Consider the following 16,254-nt stretch of genomic DNA (forward strand, 5'->3'; position numbering starts at 1 on the left):
TTTGAAGAAAGGGTTTGCCTTAGTTAGTTTGGGTTGCCATAGCAAATTACCATCAACTGGGTAGCTTAAATAACAAACATTCCTTTCTCACGGTTCTAGAGGCTGCAAGTCCAAGATCAGGGTGCCAGCATGACCAGGTTCTGGTAAGGGCAGTCTTTCGGTTGCAGACATCCAACTTATCAATGTAAACTCACACAGCAGAAGGACAGCAGGCTGACTCACTGAGGCCTTTTCTTATAAGGGTGCAATCTCACTAATAAGGACTTCACCCTCATGACCTAATCACCTCCCATAGACCCCACCTCCTAATACCATCCCACCAAGGGTTAGGATTTCAACGTATGAATTTGGGGAGGACAGAAACATTCAGTCCATTCCAGGGCTGCACTGCTTAAAGCAAACAACAAACAAAAAGACAAAGAACTACACCCTTACCCTTTACAAAAATGGAAGATAAGGTCCAAGGCACCATTGCCACCTGGCTCCTGGTGTGTCTTTTCTTGTCTCACTATTCTGTTTCCCTCCTCTCTGCCGATATTACTACACTAGATGATCTGGGACTTTTCAAATGTTTTGATCTCAAGACCCCTTTCCCTTTTAAAAAAGTATTATGCCTCCTCTTGTTTTGGTTTCCTGTTACTGCTGAAACAAATGACCACAAATCTGTGCCTTACACAAATTTATTACCTTACAGTGTGGTGGTCAGAAGTCCAAGGCAGGTCAGTACAGCTGCATTCCTTCCATAGGCTTGAAAGCAAGTAATGATTATATGTTCTGCTGCAGGAAGATTTCTGAGTCAGGGCTGGCAAAATCAATTTATTATTCTAACAGTTTCTTTCCGTAAAGCTATAAATGCATCATTATAATTTCCACCTTTTTACAGTTTCCAGGGGTCTCATACCTTTCAAACTCAATTACTGATGCTGGAGTGTCTGTTCCATGTTGGGGCTGCTGTATTTTCTTCCCTTTCTCATTCTAGTGGTTGGAATAACCAAAATCTTACACCTCAGAACTTCTGCTAAAGTTGTGTGAGTCTCTGGCCGTTGGAATCTGGGAATAACTCTGATCAATTGATCATTTCCTGTATACCTGCCATTGTGTTAGCACATCCCCTGCTCTCTTTCCTTCAGTCTTCACAGCAACACTTTGCCAAATGAATTATCATTATCCTCATTCTGCCAGTGAAAGGGGGCCATGCAGAGAAGTCATGCAATTTCCCAGTCCACACAGGAAGAACATAGGTTTCGCTGACTCTAGAGAACAGAAATCCTTACCTCAGCATGGCTTACTGCCTCCAGTGACATGACCCTACTGTCCCACACTCAGCACCAACATGATTTTACCAATTCAGAAATTTCTTGCCAAGAAGATGAAAATCCAAATACTGCATTGTTTGTTTCAGGAACTTTCTGAAAATCCATTTATCCAAACAACAGATGACTCAGCAAGCCCACGTCAGGGGAATAGGCCCTTCCTCAGAATTCTCAGTGGGGCTCATGAAATAACTGCTTACTTTTCAGACTCCCTTCCACACCTCACCTCTCTATGGACATCATCAGTCCCACACCATTATGTATCAGAGTGTGTCTGTATCATTTTGGCCCCTACATTGAAAGACTCACATTAACCAGACCCCTAAAACATTTTAACCATTGCCTCTGACATAACACCTTCCCTTCTGTGAAGCTACTTAAAATATGTCAATGCAGTGAGATCCCTTACTTCAATGAACAAATAATTTGGATTAGCTTGATGAATAAGCTATCTGGAGGGTTTCTTTTAAGAGTCAGCAGTCAATCCCTGGCTTCTAGTGTACCAAGTTTGTGCTACTGATGGGTATCCCTATGCTCTTCAGGTTCCTTGAACAAGTAAGTCTTCATGGGTACTTCTGTCCAGCAAAGCAGTGAATCATCTCTAAGTGCATCTCCAGGACTCCTGCCTCAAGGTCAATCTGGTTCTGGTCTAGCCCAGGAATGTGTATCCTGGACTAATCCCAGATGTCCTCTGATCCCCTTGTCAATTACCATGATATGCTACAGCCAATTGATCATTTGTCTACCCTAGACAAGATCTAGAATTGTTTTGGTGGTCCCAGTTGCACAATAAACAAGCCTAGCATTTAAGGGGTAGAACAGAAATGAAATTCCCTGATTTTATGTATCAGTAAGTTTTCACTGCATAACAAATATGTCTCCAAATCTCTTTGTGATACAAAAATAGGCATTTCTTGCTCAGACATTTGCGTTCAGCTAGGGTTTGGCCTAGGCATTCTGCTATCTCATCTTAGCTCACTCATGCAGCTGGGAGTCCACTGACTGTTAGGTAATCTAGACTAGCTTCAGCTGAGACTATTGGGGTGACTCACCTCTGCTCCACAAGGCTATCATCCTCCAGCAGGTCATGATCCACATGAAAAACTGAGGGAAGACATCCAGGACCTGCTGGAGAGCACATGGAAAGAAGTTGGGGCACAGAAAAGGAAAGCAGCAAGAGTCGGGCAGAGATTGATCCCCAAGGAACTTGGAATACCACGGGAAAGGTAGGTAGGGGTGTTTCTCCACTCCCCTCACCTCTGTGATAAACTGCTGACAGCCAAAATGTCAGGGAGCCTCTTTGCCCTTGCAGGCCTAGGCAATGCTGTCAGTGGCAATTTTCGATCTTCCTGGGGATAGAGCACCAAGTGACCAGCTTGGGCAGGTGTGCTCACACTCCCCTCAGACTCACACTGAGACAGCAGATGCCACACTGATTATGCACCCATGGTGGGCCACTGCCCTCCTCAAGGAACCTCAGCCCTTGTGTCACCACATCACCACAACCCCCACAAATATACCGCAGAATATACTCTGACTTTGGCAACCACAGAGGACCAGCAGATTCATAAGGAGCTGTGGGATCCCTGGAGATCAAGCCATTGGCACAAGTCACCCCAGGGTAGGGGGCAACACAACCTGCCAAAATGCCCCTTGGAACAAAAGAAACACAGGTGCAGTGCTCATCTCTGAAGGGGATGACACCAGTGTCTGGGAATGGAAATGGAGAGGAGGTTATCTCCTGCTCCCCCCAATCACTGTTGGGAACACAGCAGAGTCTTTCCCCACTGGGGGCTGGTGCAAAACCACACTTGGAGACAGCCTGCTTAATGTTTTTTCATGGTGACTGCACCCCCACTGAAAGTGAGCTCATTGCTGCTCAGACTTGCACGAAGAAAGAGGCTCATCTCCCACTCCCTACACAGAGCAGCATACCAGCAACAGAGGGCAGACAAGCCACAGAGTTGTCTTGCTCTGGATTAGAAAAAGAGGCTCTGCCTTGAGGCTATTTCAATGGTAGCTGCCAGAAGGGCATTTTGCAGACCTCTGTTGCACAGCATTCAGGAGCCAAAGGACATTGATATAGTCTGTGTATTAGTCCCAACTCAAATCTCATGTTGAATTGTAATCCCCAGTATTGGAGATGGAACCTGGTGGGAGGTGACTGGATCATAGGGGTGGATTTCTCATGAATGGTTTAGCACCATCTGCTTGGTTCTGTCCTCATGATAGTGAGTGAGTTCTTGTGAGATCTGACTGTTTGTAGGTGTGTGGCACCTCCCTCTCTCACACTCTTGCTCCTATTCTGGCCATGTGATGCGCATCTTCCCTTTTTGCCTTCTACCATGAGTGGAAGCTTTCTGAGGCCTCTCCAGAAGCAGATGCCTCTATGCTTCCTGTACAGCCTGTAGAACTGTGAATGAATTAAACCTCAGTTCTTATAAATTACCCAGTCTCAGATATTTCTTTATAGCAGTGCAAGAACAGACTAACACAAAATGTCTATATATACTAAAGGTCACAAGCCCTGCAACAAGGGCATGATAGGAAAATGGATCACATTCCTGCCTAACCAGGATGAGGAGCCAGTACACCCTTGAGACCTCAGTGCATCTCAACAGGAACTCCCCCGACCAGCCCCCAGGGTGGGTGCCTCCACTCATCCTTGGGCTACCCAAGGGCAAGGAAGCTCTTACTCTTAAGCACCACCTACTGAACTAGAGATTGAACCTCACCACCAAATTATAAACCTGCTGTCCAAAGGACATAATGCTAGTGCATAAGCTAAGCTTCCTTAGACACTCCCAGTCCCACAATAGATAGTGTGTTGCTCATTTGTCCAGTGCATTCCTATAACAAGCAGCACTTGAGAAAGCCACTGCCCTAAAGCTATCCATAACCAAGGAACATATACAGAGTGTTGGGTCCCCAAAACACCCAGAAATAAATCCAAATGATCATACACAATATACACCACAGTTATACCCTCAAGGGAAAAAAGAATTAAAAATTTAAAAGTCCCATCTAAATGACAGCAAACTCAAAAATAAGAAGTGACAGCCCATTCAGATGAGAAAGAATCAGCATAAAAACTCTAGCATTACCAAAAAAAGGTGTTTTCACACCTCCAAAGGATCACACTAACTCTTTAGCAATGGACCCTAACTGAAATGACAATTCTCAAATGATAAAGAATTTGAAATATGGATAGTAAGGAGCTCAATGAGATCCAAGACAAAGTTGAAAACCAAAACCAATAAACCAGGTAAACAATTCAGGATATGAAAAACAAGATAGATAGATAGATAGATAGATAGATAGATAGATTTTAAACTCACACAGAGCTTCTGGAAAAGAAAAACTCACTAATGGAATTTCAAAATACAGTTGAAAACTTTAACAACAGACTAGACCAAGAAGAAGAAAGAATTTCAGAGCTTGAAGAATGGTCCTTCAAATTAACCCACTCAGACAAAAATAAAGATAAAAGAATTTTTTAAAATGAACAAAGTCTTTGAGATATTTAGGATTACTTAAAGCAACCAAATCTACTACATATAGGCATTACTGAGAAAGAAGAAGAAAAAGTAAGCAATTTGGAAAACACATTTGAGGGAATAATTTAGGAAAATTTTATTGATCTTGCTAGAAATGTAGACATCCAGATACAAGGAATACAGAGAACAGCTGGAAGATACTACACACACACACAAAAAAAATCAACAAGGTGTATAGTTGTCAGACTATCCAAGGTCAGCGCTAAAGAAAATACCTTAAGGGCAGCTAGAAAGAAGTGTCAAATCACCTATAAAGGACATCCTATCACACTAACAGCAGACATCTCAGCAGAAGCTTTACAAGCAAGAAGAGATTATTTTTAGCCTTTTAAAGAAGGAAACAAAAAATGCCAGCCAAGAATTTTATATCCTGCCAAATTTAGCTTCATGAATGAAGGACAAATAAAGTCTTTCCCAGACAAGCAAACACTAAAGGAATTCATCACCACTAGACCAACTACAAGAAATGCTCAAAGGAGGTCTAAACATGAAAACAAAAGGAAAATACTCATAAAAGCACACATAGGTACAACGTTCATAGATCTTATAAAGCAATTACAAAACTGAGACTACAAAGCAACTAGTTAATAACATTATGAGAGGAAAAAAAACCTCACATATCAATATTAACCTCAAATATAAATGGCCTAAATGCTCTATTTAAAATATATAGATTGGTAAATTTGTTTTTAAAAATGAGCACTCACCTTCTGTCTACAAAAGACCCACTTATCAGGTAAAGACACCCACAGGCTCAAAGTAAAGGGATAGAAAAAGTTGTATCACACAAATGAAAAACGAAAAAGAGTAGGAGTTGATATTCTTACATCAGATAAAACAGATACCAACCAACAACAAAAAACAAAGAAGGACATTATATAATAATAAGGGACTCAATTCAACAAGATTTAACTATCCTAAATATATACACACCCAACACCGGAGCACCCAAATTTATAAAACAAATACTACTAGACCCAGGAAAAAGGGATAAATAGCCACACAATAGTGGGAGACTTCAGCACCCCACTGAGAGCACCAAACAGATCATCAATACAGAAAATCAGCAAACTCTGGACTTAAACTAGACTCTTGACCAAATGACCTAATACAGATATCTATAAAACATTCCACTGAATGACTGCAGGATATATATTTTTCTCACCTTTGCATGGAACACTCTCTACAATTGACCATATGCTTGACCATAAAGCAAGTCTCAATACATTCAAAAAATTCAAAATTATATCAAATATCATCTCAAACCACAGTGGAATAAAATTAGAAATTGATACCAACAGAAAATCTCCAAACCACACAAGTACATGGAAACTAAATAATTTCTTCCTGAATGACTTCTGGGTAAACAATAATATAAAGGCAGAATTCTAAAAATTTTTTTGAAATAAATGAAAACAGAGTCACAACATACAAAAACCTCTGGGATAGAGGAAAAGCAGTATTAAGGGGAAAGTTTATAGCATTAAATGCCTACATCAAAAAGATAGAAAGATCTCAAATTAACAACCTAACATTTCATCTAAAGGAACTAGAGAAACAAGAACAAACCAAACCCAAAGTTAGCAGAAGAAAAGAAACGAACAAACGCCAAAGCAGAACTAAATAAAATTAAGATGAAAAAAATCATACAAAGGATCAACAAAATGAAAAGTTGGTTCTTTGAAAGGATTAACAAAGTTGATAGAACACTGGCTAGATTAACCAAAAAAAGAGAGAGAGAGAGAGAGAGAGAGGATTTAAAAAAATCATAAATGATAAAGGTGACATTATAACTGATACCACAGAAATGCAAAATATCATTAGAGACTACTATGAACATCTCTATGCACACAAAGTAGAAAAACTAGAGAAACTAGATAATTTCTGGAAACATACAACCTCCCAAGATTGAACCAGGAAAAGTGGAAATCCTGAACAGACCAATAATGAGTAATGAAATTGGATCAGTAATTTAAAAATCTACCAATAAAAAAAATGAGGACCAGACAAATTCACAACTGAATTTCATCAGACATACTAAGGACTGGTACCAATCTTACTGAAACTATTCCAAAAAATCAAGGAAGAAGAATTCCTCCCAAACTCATTCTATGAAATCCATATTATCCTGATACCAAAATCTGTTAAGGACACAACTAAAAAAGAAAACTACAGGCAAATATCCCTGATAAACATAGATCCTAAGATCCTTAACAAAATACTAGCAAACTGAATCCAATAGCACATCAAAAAGATAATCTATTACAATCAAATAGATTTTATTCCAGGAATGCAAGGATGATTCAACATATACAAATCAATAAATATGACTTACCACATAAACAGAATTTAGAACAAAAACCATATGATTATCTTAATAAATGGAGAAAAAAGCATTTGATAAAATTCAACATCCACTCATGATGAAAACCCTAAAAAAACTAGGCATTGAAGGGATATACCTCAAAATAATAAGAGCCATATATGACAAACCCACAGCAAACATCATACTGAATGGATAAAAGCTGGAAGCATTCCCTCTAAGAACTGGAACAAGACAAGGATGTCCACTCTCACCACTCCTCTTCAACACACTACTGGAAGTCTCAGCCAGAACAATCAGGTAAGAGAAAGAAATAAAATGCATCCAATTGGAAAAAAGGAAGTAAAATTATCTATGTTCACTGATGACATGATCTTATACCTAGAAAAGCCACAAGTGTCCTCCAAAATACTCCTAGACTTGATAAACAAGTTCAGTAAAGTTTCAGTATATAAAATGAACATACAAAAATCAGTTGCATTTCTATATATCAGCAACATTCAGGAAGAGAACCAAAGCAAGAACTCAATCCCATTTATAATAGCCACATACAAAAAATACCTAGGAGTATATTTAAACAAAGAAGTAAAAGACATCTACAAGGAGAATGACAAAACACTGATGAAAGAAATTGTAGATGACACAAACAAACAAAAAAGCATCCCATGCTCTTGTATTGGAAGTCAATATCATTTAAAAATAACCATCCTGCCTAAAGCAATATACCAAATCAATGCAATTCCTATCAAATTACCAACATTATTTTTCACAAAATTAGAAAAAACAGTTCTATGACTCATATGAACCAAAAAACAGCCCAAATAGCTGATGTAATCCTAAGCAAAAGAACAAAGCTAGCATCATATTACCTGTTTTCAAACTATACTACAAGGCTATAGTAACCAAAACAGCATCGTACTGGTGCAAAAATAGACCAATGGAACAGAATAGAGAACCTAGAAATAAAACCACATACCTACAACCAACTAATTTTCAACAAAGTCAGCAAAAATATACAATGTGGAAAGGACACTGCCCTATTCAACAAACAATGCTGGGAAAACTGGCTAGCTATTTGCAAAAGAGTGAAACTAGATTCCTATCTCTCACCACTTACAAAAATTAACTCAAGATAGATTAAAGAATTAATATAATACCTGAAACTATAAAAACCCTAGAAGAAAACCTAGGAAAAACTCTTCTGGACGTTGGTCAGCATTTAAAACGTAAGTGCAGCTGCTTTACGGAGGAATGCTGCCTCTAGGATGCAGAGCCTGCCCTTTATCAGGCTGAGCTGGGGTGGCTCTGGGCAGAGGGCACAAGCTACTGCTCCACCCCTGAATGCAGCCCTCTCGCCAAATAATTTATGATTAAGACCTCAAAAGCAAATGCAACAGAACAAAAATAGATGAATGGGACCTAAACGAGCTTCACCACAGCTGAAGAAACAATCAATGGAGTAAACAGACAATCTACAGAATGGGAGACAATATTTGCAAACTATATATGCAGCAAAGGACTAATATTCTGAATCTATAAGGAACTCAAACAAATCAACAAGAAAAAAGAAAACCTCATTAAACAGTAGGCAAAGGACATGAACAGACACTTCTCTAAAAAAGACATGCAAGAGGCCTTGTTGGCATGAAAAAATGTTCAACATCACTAATCATAAGAAATGCTAATTAAAACCACAATGAGATACCATCTCACACCAATTAGAATGACTATTAATAAAAGTCAAAAAATAACAGATGTTAGAATGCAGAGAAAAGGGAATGCTTATACACTATTGGTGGGAATGTAAATTAGTACAACCCCTGTGGAAAACAGTATAGAGATTTCTCAAAGAACTAAAACTAAAACTACGATTTGACCAAGCAATCCCACTACTGGGTATCCACTGAAAGGAAAAGAAATTGTTATATCAAAAAGGTATCTGTACTTCCATGTGTATCATAATCGTATTCATAATAGCAGTCATGGAATCAATCTAAGTGTCCATCAACAGTTAAAGAAAATGTGGTGTGTATACTAGAATACTATGCAACCATGAAAAAGAATGAAATCATGTCCTTTGCAGCAACATAGATAGAGCTGGAGGCTATTATCCTAAGTGAAATAACTAAGAAACAGAAAATCAAATACCACAAGTTCTCACTTATAACTGGAAGTTAAACACTGGGTATACATAAACATAAAGATGAAAATAATAGAAACTGGGGGCCCCAAAAGGGTGAAGGGAGGAAGGAAGAGAAGGACTGAAAAATTACCTTTTGGGTAGAATGTTGACTGGGTGATGGATTCACCAGAAGCTCAAATTTCACCATTACACAATATATCCATGTAACAAACCTGCACATGTACCCCTTGAATCTAAAACAAAATAGTTTTTTAAAAGCAGCTTAAGCATAAAATTTAGAACCAGGAGGAAAATTTAAGTCATCTCTATCAGCCTCATTATTTAACAGATAAAGGAGCTGGGACTCAAGTAACTGAAAAGACCAATTCAAGGTTATACAGTTTTTTGGGACAGAATTGAGTCTAAAACTCAGGTTTTCTAAAACCTAGTCATTAAAAAGTCCACTATTTCACTGATAATGTTTGCTATAGCATGCAGAAGAAAGTCATTTGGGGCCAACTTATGTTTGTAGCACTTTAAATTGAGATGAAAGAAGAAGTCCCCTGCCATTCCATGTAGCACTAAATACATGCTCCACCAGAAAGGCAATGCGTTCACAAAACGATTTGCTTATTCAAGGCCAGGGATTTCCTCAAAACATGCCTATGACCCACTACAACCCTCATTTGCAAAATCCAGGAGAATTCATACTCAACATCCATGTTGAGGAGGGCGCACTTACGCCTCCCAAGGCAGCCTGCCCTGCTTCTGTTCAAATAGAGCTTCCTTTTGTTGACAGCAATTGCGCCAGCTGAGCGACTCTTTTGAGCCACACAACAAAAAGACACGAAAAGAGGCAGCTTTCAAGATATAATCTATGGGTAAGACCACCCCTTCCCAGGCAAGCGGGGAGGCTGTCAGCTGTCGGCCGGCCGCGGGACTGCATTCCAGGGTGGAGCAGCAGCGTGTGCCCTCTGCCCAGAGCCACCCCACCTCAGCCTGATAAAGGCCAGGCTCTGCGTCCTACAGGCGGCATTCCTCCGCGAGGCAGCTGCGCTTAGGTTTCAACGCGTCCCATTGTACTGTTGATTTAATGAGGCCTCTCAGGCACTGTGTTTGTAAATGACAGTCATCATAATGCCAAAGCCCCAGAGACACAGACATCTCGGTGTTCTGCCCTCTGAGAAGCTTGAACCATTAAAGGAAATTTGTTTTAATTTAAAAATAAAATATAATCATAGTAACACTCACATTACCCTCTGGTGGATTTTATTAATTCTCCTCTATTCCAGACAAGTCATTATGGCAAATAAGAGTATAAACTTTGGAGACAGAAACAAGTCCTGACTTCACACCTGCGATTTGTGACAAGTTATTAAGCCACTTTGAGCCTCTATTTTCTAAGTCATAAAAAGGATATTAAAATCATACCTTCCTCAAAGTGCTACTGGAAGGCTGTGTAAGATAATAAATGGACAACACTCAACATGGCTCCTGGTAAATATATGTGATACTGAAAAACAATAGCCCAAAACGATTTTATGTATCACTATTACCTAAACTTCCTCTTTGCCTTTCTGTACCTGGTCAGAGAAAATAAGTTGCTATTTGGAAAGTGTGATTAGAGCAGTGATTGGCACATGATAAATGATTTATAATTGTCAGCTATTATTGTTGTTGTTGTTATTATTATTGAACAAGAAACAAACTACAGAGCCTTTGGAATCAGAACTGAATTGATTTGACCCATTTGATTAACTAATGGAATTCTCGGTTCTGAAATTTTGAGAGGAAAAGGAAGATGAAACCTTACAAGGAATGGAGATGGAGTATGGTCAGCAATAAGCTAGACCAGAGATAGACAAACTAGCACCTAGAGGGCAAATCCTGCCCACTCCCTATTTTTGTAAATAAAGTTTTATTGAAGCTCTTTTTGCATTATAGTTACAGAGTTGAGTCATTGCAAAAAAGACTTATGACATACAAAGCCTGAAATATTTACTCTCTTACTGTTTACAGAGAAAGGTTCTTGAGCCCTAGGCTAGGAAGAAAGAAACAGGCCTAAAACAGCATCTGGCACATAGTAGGTCATCAGTAACTATTTGTTTTAAAAAATTCACAAATTGAATAAATGACTAGGCAGGAAACAGCTGATCTATCATTGGTCCTGACCTATCCAGGTCTTCATGAAGTTACAACCACTTCATACTGATGTGTCAGCTCTATTATTGTCCTGGGGAATTCTTTGAGCCATTGTTGGGAATGAATAGGGCATAAATATCACTTGTAAATCAGACACAATGGTACTGAGTTCCTGATAGTCGGCTCCAAGTGTTGCATGCTCTGCCTGATTCAAGCAGGAGAGGGAGAGAGGAAGCTAGTAATTGCAGAAAATACATTGAACTTTATATTGAGATAATATGAAGAGTAGAGAGCAAAGGGGACAGACCGTAGTCAAAGACTCTAAAATAGTACATTTGTTTCTAGTTGTCGCAAAGGAAACAGATACATCTGATCCCAATCCTGCTTAACTCTACAGAGTATAATTTTAAAAAGTGGACCTCTACATTCAGAGAGGTCAATCAATGAGCAAAGAACAAAAACAAGAAAAAAGCTGGAGTTCAGATTTGGTTAGGGTTTGGGTTGGACTATATTCTTAGAACATAATTGTCTGCTGAAACTTCTGCCAAAGTTCCTAGTTCAAACGTGAATGCCTGGCCATCTCCCTTTGATCTCTCTATCTACCCACAGAGCTTAACACATTGCCTAGTACACAGGGGGCCTTGAGCAAGACCAGATGAATGAGCAACTGGAATAAGTCCTCAAAGGCCTCAAAGAAGTGGTAGACCAGCTGTCCCAGATGACTACTGGGCAGTAAAGTCAATGCCTGATGATGTCTTTGCCTAAGTCTGCCGTTTGACTCCTGGCTTCATGACTTGCCCTAATAATTTGTCATTGACTTCCTAGCAACTCTCTCACCTTCTCTTATTAGTAACTTAAATTTTGTCTGATAATCAGCCCCTTTGCCATTCTCAGCTGTGTGGTTTGGCTAATTACTCCTTTCCAGTCCCAGAGATGGATCCCAATTGGTTTTCATATATCCCATCCCTCTAGTCACATTGGTAATCTATTTTACAAGAAAAACACCATAATCTTCATGGCTTTATTATCATAGGTGTTTATTTCTTATTCATATGAATGGATCCCAATTGAATGACCCTGTTCCATGCAGTGATTCTGGGACCCAGGCTCCTTCTATTCGGTTGATCCACCCATCTTAAACATGTGGTTATGGTTCCAAGTATGCCCTGGGAGTCATCTTCACTCCAGTCAGCCAGAAAGGAAAGAAAGCATCAGGATCATGTCACTTCTGCCCACATTTATTAGCCAGAATTCTGTCACATGGCCAAATCTAACTGCAAGGGAGGTTGGGAAATGCAGTCTAGCTTCTGCAGAAGGAAGGATAACTTGATTTGGTAAACAGTGAGTTAGTCTGTGCCACAGATGGGCATTAAACTTAATCAGAGCCAATAATGCATGAAGATAGGTTTGCTGGGGATTCTGGGGAAAATAATCATTGCATGAAAATACGTTTACTAGGGATTATTTTCCCCAGATTTGCAAACTCTCTTTTCCCATTGATTGGGTGAAGGGAGGAAGTGTCCCTTAAATCCTGAGGGCTATCGAGTAGCCTGAGCATGGAGCCAACCTGGAAGAAGCAGAGCTGAGACACAGATACTGAGGACATCATTCAAAGCCTGAGTCAAACCGTGCCTGAAGCCAGACCTATCTCTGAATTTTCCATTTGTGTGAATCAATAAATTCCCTTTTGGTTTATGCCAGTGACTTGGGTCTTCTCTCTCTTGCTACTAAAATTGTCTGAGTTATATCATTATTGTCAGCCATCAATGAACTCTACCCTCCTCTCCTCCCAATTCTGTTGATGGCAAAGAGGCAGCAAAAGGAAAGATTAAGAGTTCAGAATCTGCAGCCAAAGAACCTAGATTTGAACCCCAAACTACAGCGCTTGTCCTTAGGCGTGTCATATCTTTGTGCCTCCATTTGTCCATAGATAAATGAGAAATAATAATAGTACCTACCTCATAGGATTGTTGAAGATGGATGAGGCAATTTATGTAAGTGCTGAGAATATGCATGACACTTAGCACAACTATAGAAATACTTACGGTTGTTACTATGCAGATGAACCAGAGCTATGTTGCTTCTTTTGCCCTCACTTCAGCCAAAGAAGGCATCTCCCTTTTCAGCTCTGTGACGTTTCCCCTCACCTCTCTCCTCCTTCCCTCCTTCTCTTGCCTCTCAAACCCTCTTTTCCTCCACGCTTGCTCTTCCTCCTATCTTACTGGCATGGACTGTGGGGAGGAAATTATTATTTCACTACCCAAAACAAATTGGTTGGCTCACCCTGGATAAAATGAACTTTCTGGACCCAAGAGATGCCATGTATTAGCAACCAGAGAGACACACAAGCGTAGACAATCAAAGACCCAAAGCCACATTTCCCAGGTGTAACTGAAAACTCTCCCTTGGAAGGTGACAGGAGGGGACCCAAGTGCAAAGTTCAGAATGCCCTCTTCATGCTACTAAAATGTAACTGGCATGAACTGCTCCACAAACCAGAGGCAATTGTTTATTGTCTTAAATCACCTCCCTAGGCCCCATGAACCTTATTTGACAAGAAATTCAGTACCTCTTTCTAGACAAGTACACCTCACCCCACCTTTGGAGAGTTGACAAACCCTAAGGGATTGTACAGTCCGAAAGGGGTTTCAATACAGCTCCCCTGCTCAGGCTGGGAGAAAAACGGGGTGGAATGCTGTCATTGCCCCTTGCCACCACACGAGGTCACTGTTAAGGACAGATGCTGCCATAGTGCCCTCTGGTCCCCGCTCCAGCACTGGAGGTTTCCTGGTTCTCTGAGGGAAGCCCGCCCTTGTGCCAAGTGTAACTAAGGGCGCCTGCTTTTCGGATGGGCGCTTTCAGTTCACACGCAGAGCCGCCTTCCAGAACGTCCGCCAACCCCAGGCTCACCAAATCAGGATTCACGCTTTCAACTAACTCTGCAGGAACAGAATCACCGTCCACCATTTCCCTGACAACTTTACCATTTTAAAAAGCGGTTGCATTCTAGCCCCCTTCCCCCCTGAGGGTGAAGTGCCCTTTGACGGGCCATTGCCCTCTGTGGTTCCAGGAGGCACCTGTCCCGCTACAGAGAAAGGAAAACAACACATTTAAAATCAGGCAGCTGGTCCCACCACATGGTAGTCAGTCTCCTGCTAACTCCTCCTGGGCAGAAAGGGAAGTGAGAGAGGACAGGGAATGAGGCATCTGCAGCGCGACTTCTGCTCCCCCAGCCACACCCATGGTTTTTGTCTGTGGGCTCTCACTCCAAGAAATTGTTCACTTTGGGAAGCCGAGGCAGGCGGATCACGAGGTCAGGAGATGGAGACCATCCTGGCTAACACGGAGAAACCCCGTCTCTACTAAAGATATTAAAAATTAGCGGGGTGTGGTGGCACACGCCTGTAGTCCCAGCTAGTCGGGAGGCTGAGGCAGGAGAATCGCTTGAACCAGGGAGGTGGAGGTTGCAGTGAGCCGAGATCGCACCACTGCACTCCAGCCTGGGCTACAGAGCGAGACTCCCTCCCCCACCCGCAACGCCCACAAAAAAAAAAAAAAAAAAAAAAAAAAAAGATTGTTGTGCCTGCCGATAGAATCCCTTGGTTTAATTTTACTAAAAGTACAAGACGAGGAAGAAAATATAACTTTTGTGTTTATTTTTCCTAAAGTCTATTGACCTTCCTTTTTGGACTGCACAATCCCCTGGGGTGTGGACTATTAGGGGTGGCTCGTACGCCTTTAAGAGCAAAATCAGCCATTACTCAAAGACACTTCATCTTTTTTTAACTTTTGTTTTCTGCCTAATGTTTCCCAAAGCATGAAGTAAGTGCTTTTTCCCATTATATTTTTTTCAATAACCTCTATGCATACAAAATTTAGATAATCATTAAAATATGCAAGGTATTATATTAAATGCTTGAAATCAGTGTTTTTTTGTTTTGTTTTGTTTTGTTTTGTTTTTTGAGACAGTCTTGCTCTGTCATCCAGGCTGGAGTGCAGTAGCGCCATCTCAGCTCACTGCAACCTCCACCTCCCGGATTCAAGCAATTCTCCTGCCTCAGCCTCCCAAGTGTCTGGACTACAGGCACGTACCACCACACCTGGCTAGTTTTTTAGTAGATACAGGGTCTCATCATGTTGGCCAGGCTAGTCTCAAACTCCTGGCCTCAGGTGATCCACCCACCTCGGCCTCCCAAAGTGCTGGGATTACAGGCATGAGTCACTGCGCCTGGACCTTGAAGTAGATATATTCTTGAAGAGTAGGATTGATTAATCAGATTTTTGCTTTTTCAGCTACCAGAGAGGGTTTTTTTCTTGTTTATCCTTCCCGCAGTTTCTACGGTTCTGTCTTCCTCTCTCATTTTTTTACTCTTTTTACCCTCTTGATCCTTCAATTTTTTTGCTACTGTGATTGTTAGCCATATTAAACTGAAATGTTTTAATCAATGTATTTATTTAATAAAATGTAATACTGTCTGTTCTTTAAGAAATTGCTTTAGTGGAACTTTTTTCTACAGTAAAGACACACAAAAAAAATACCAAAGTAATAAAATGTATGAGCTAAAACTATAAAACTTAGGAATAACATAGCAGAAAAGTCTTGTGACATTAGATTTGGCAATGATTTCTTGAATACAATGCCAAAAGCAGAGGCAACAAAAGTAAAAATAAATTGTACTTCATCAAAATTAAATACTTTTGTGCAACACGGAACACTGTCAGCAGAGTGAAAAAGCAACCCACAAAATGGGAGAAAATATTTGTAAATCATATGCCTGATGAGGGATTAATTCACAG

This window comes from Pan paniscus, chromosome 10 (assembly GCF_029289425.2).
Source record: "Pan paniscus chromosome 10, NHGRI_mPanPan1-v2.0_pri, whole genome shotgun sequence".
Classification (NCBI taxonomy): Eukaryota; Metazoa; Chordata; class Mammalia; order Primates; family Hominidae; genus Pan; species Pan paniscus.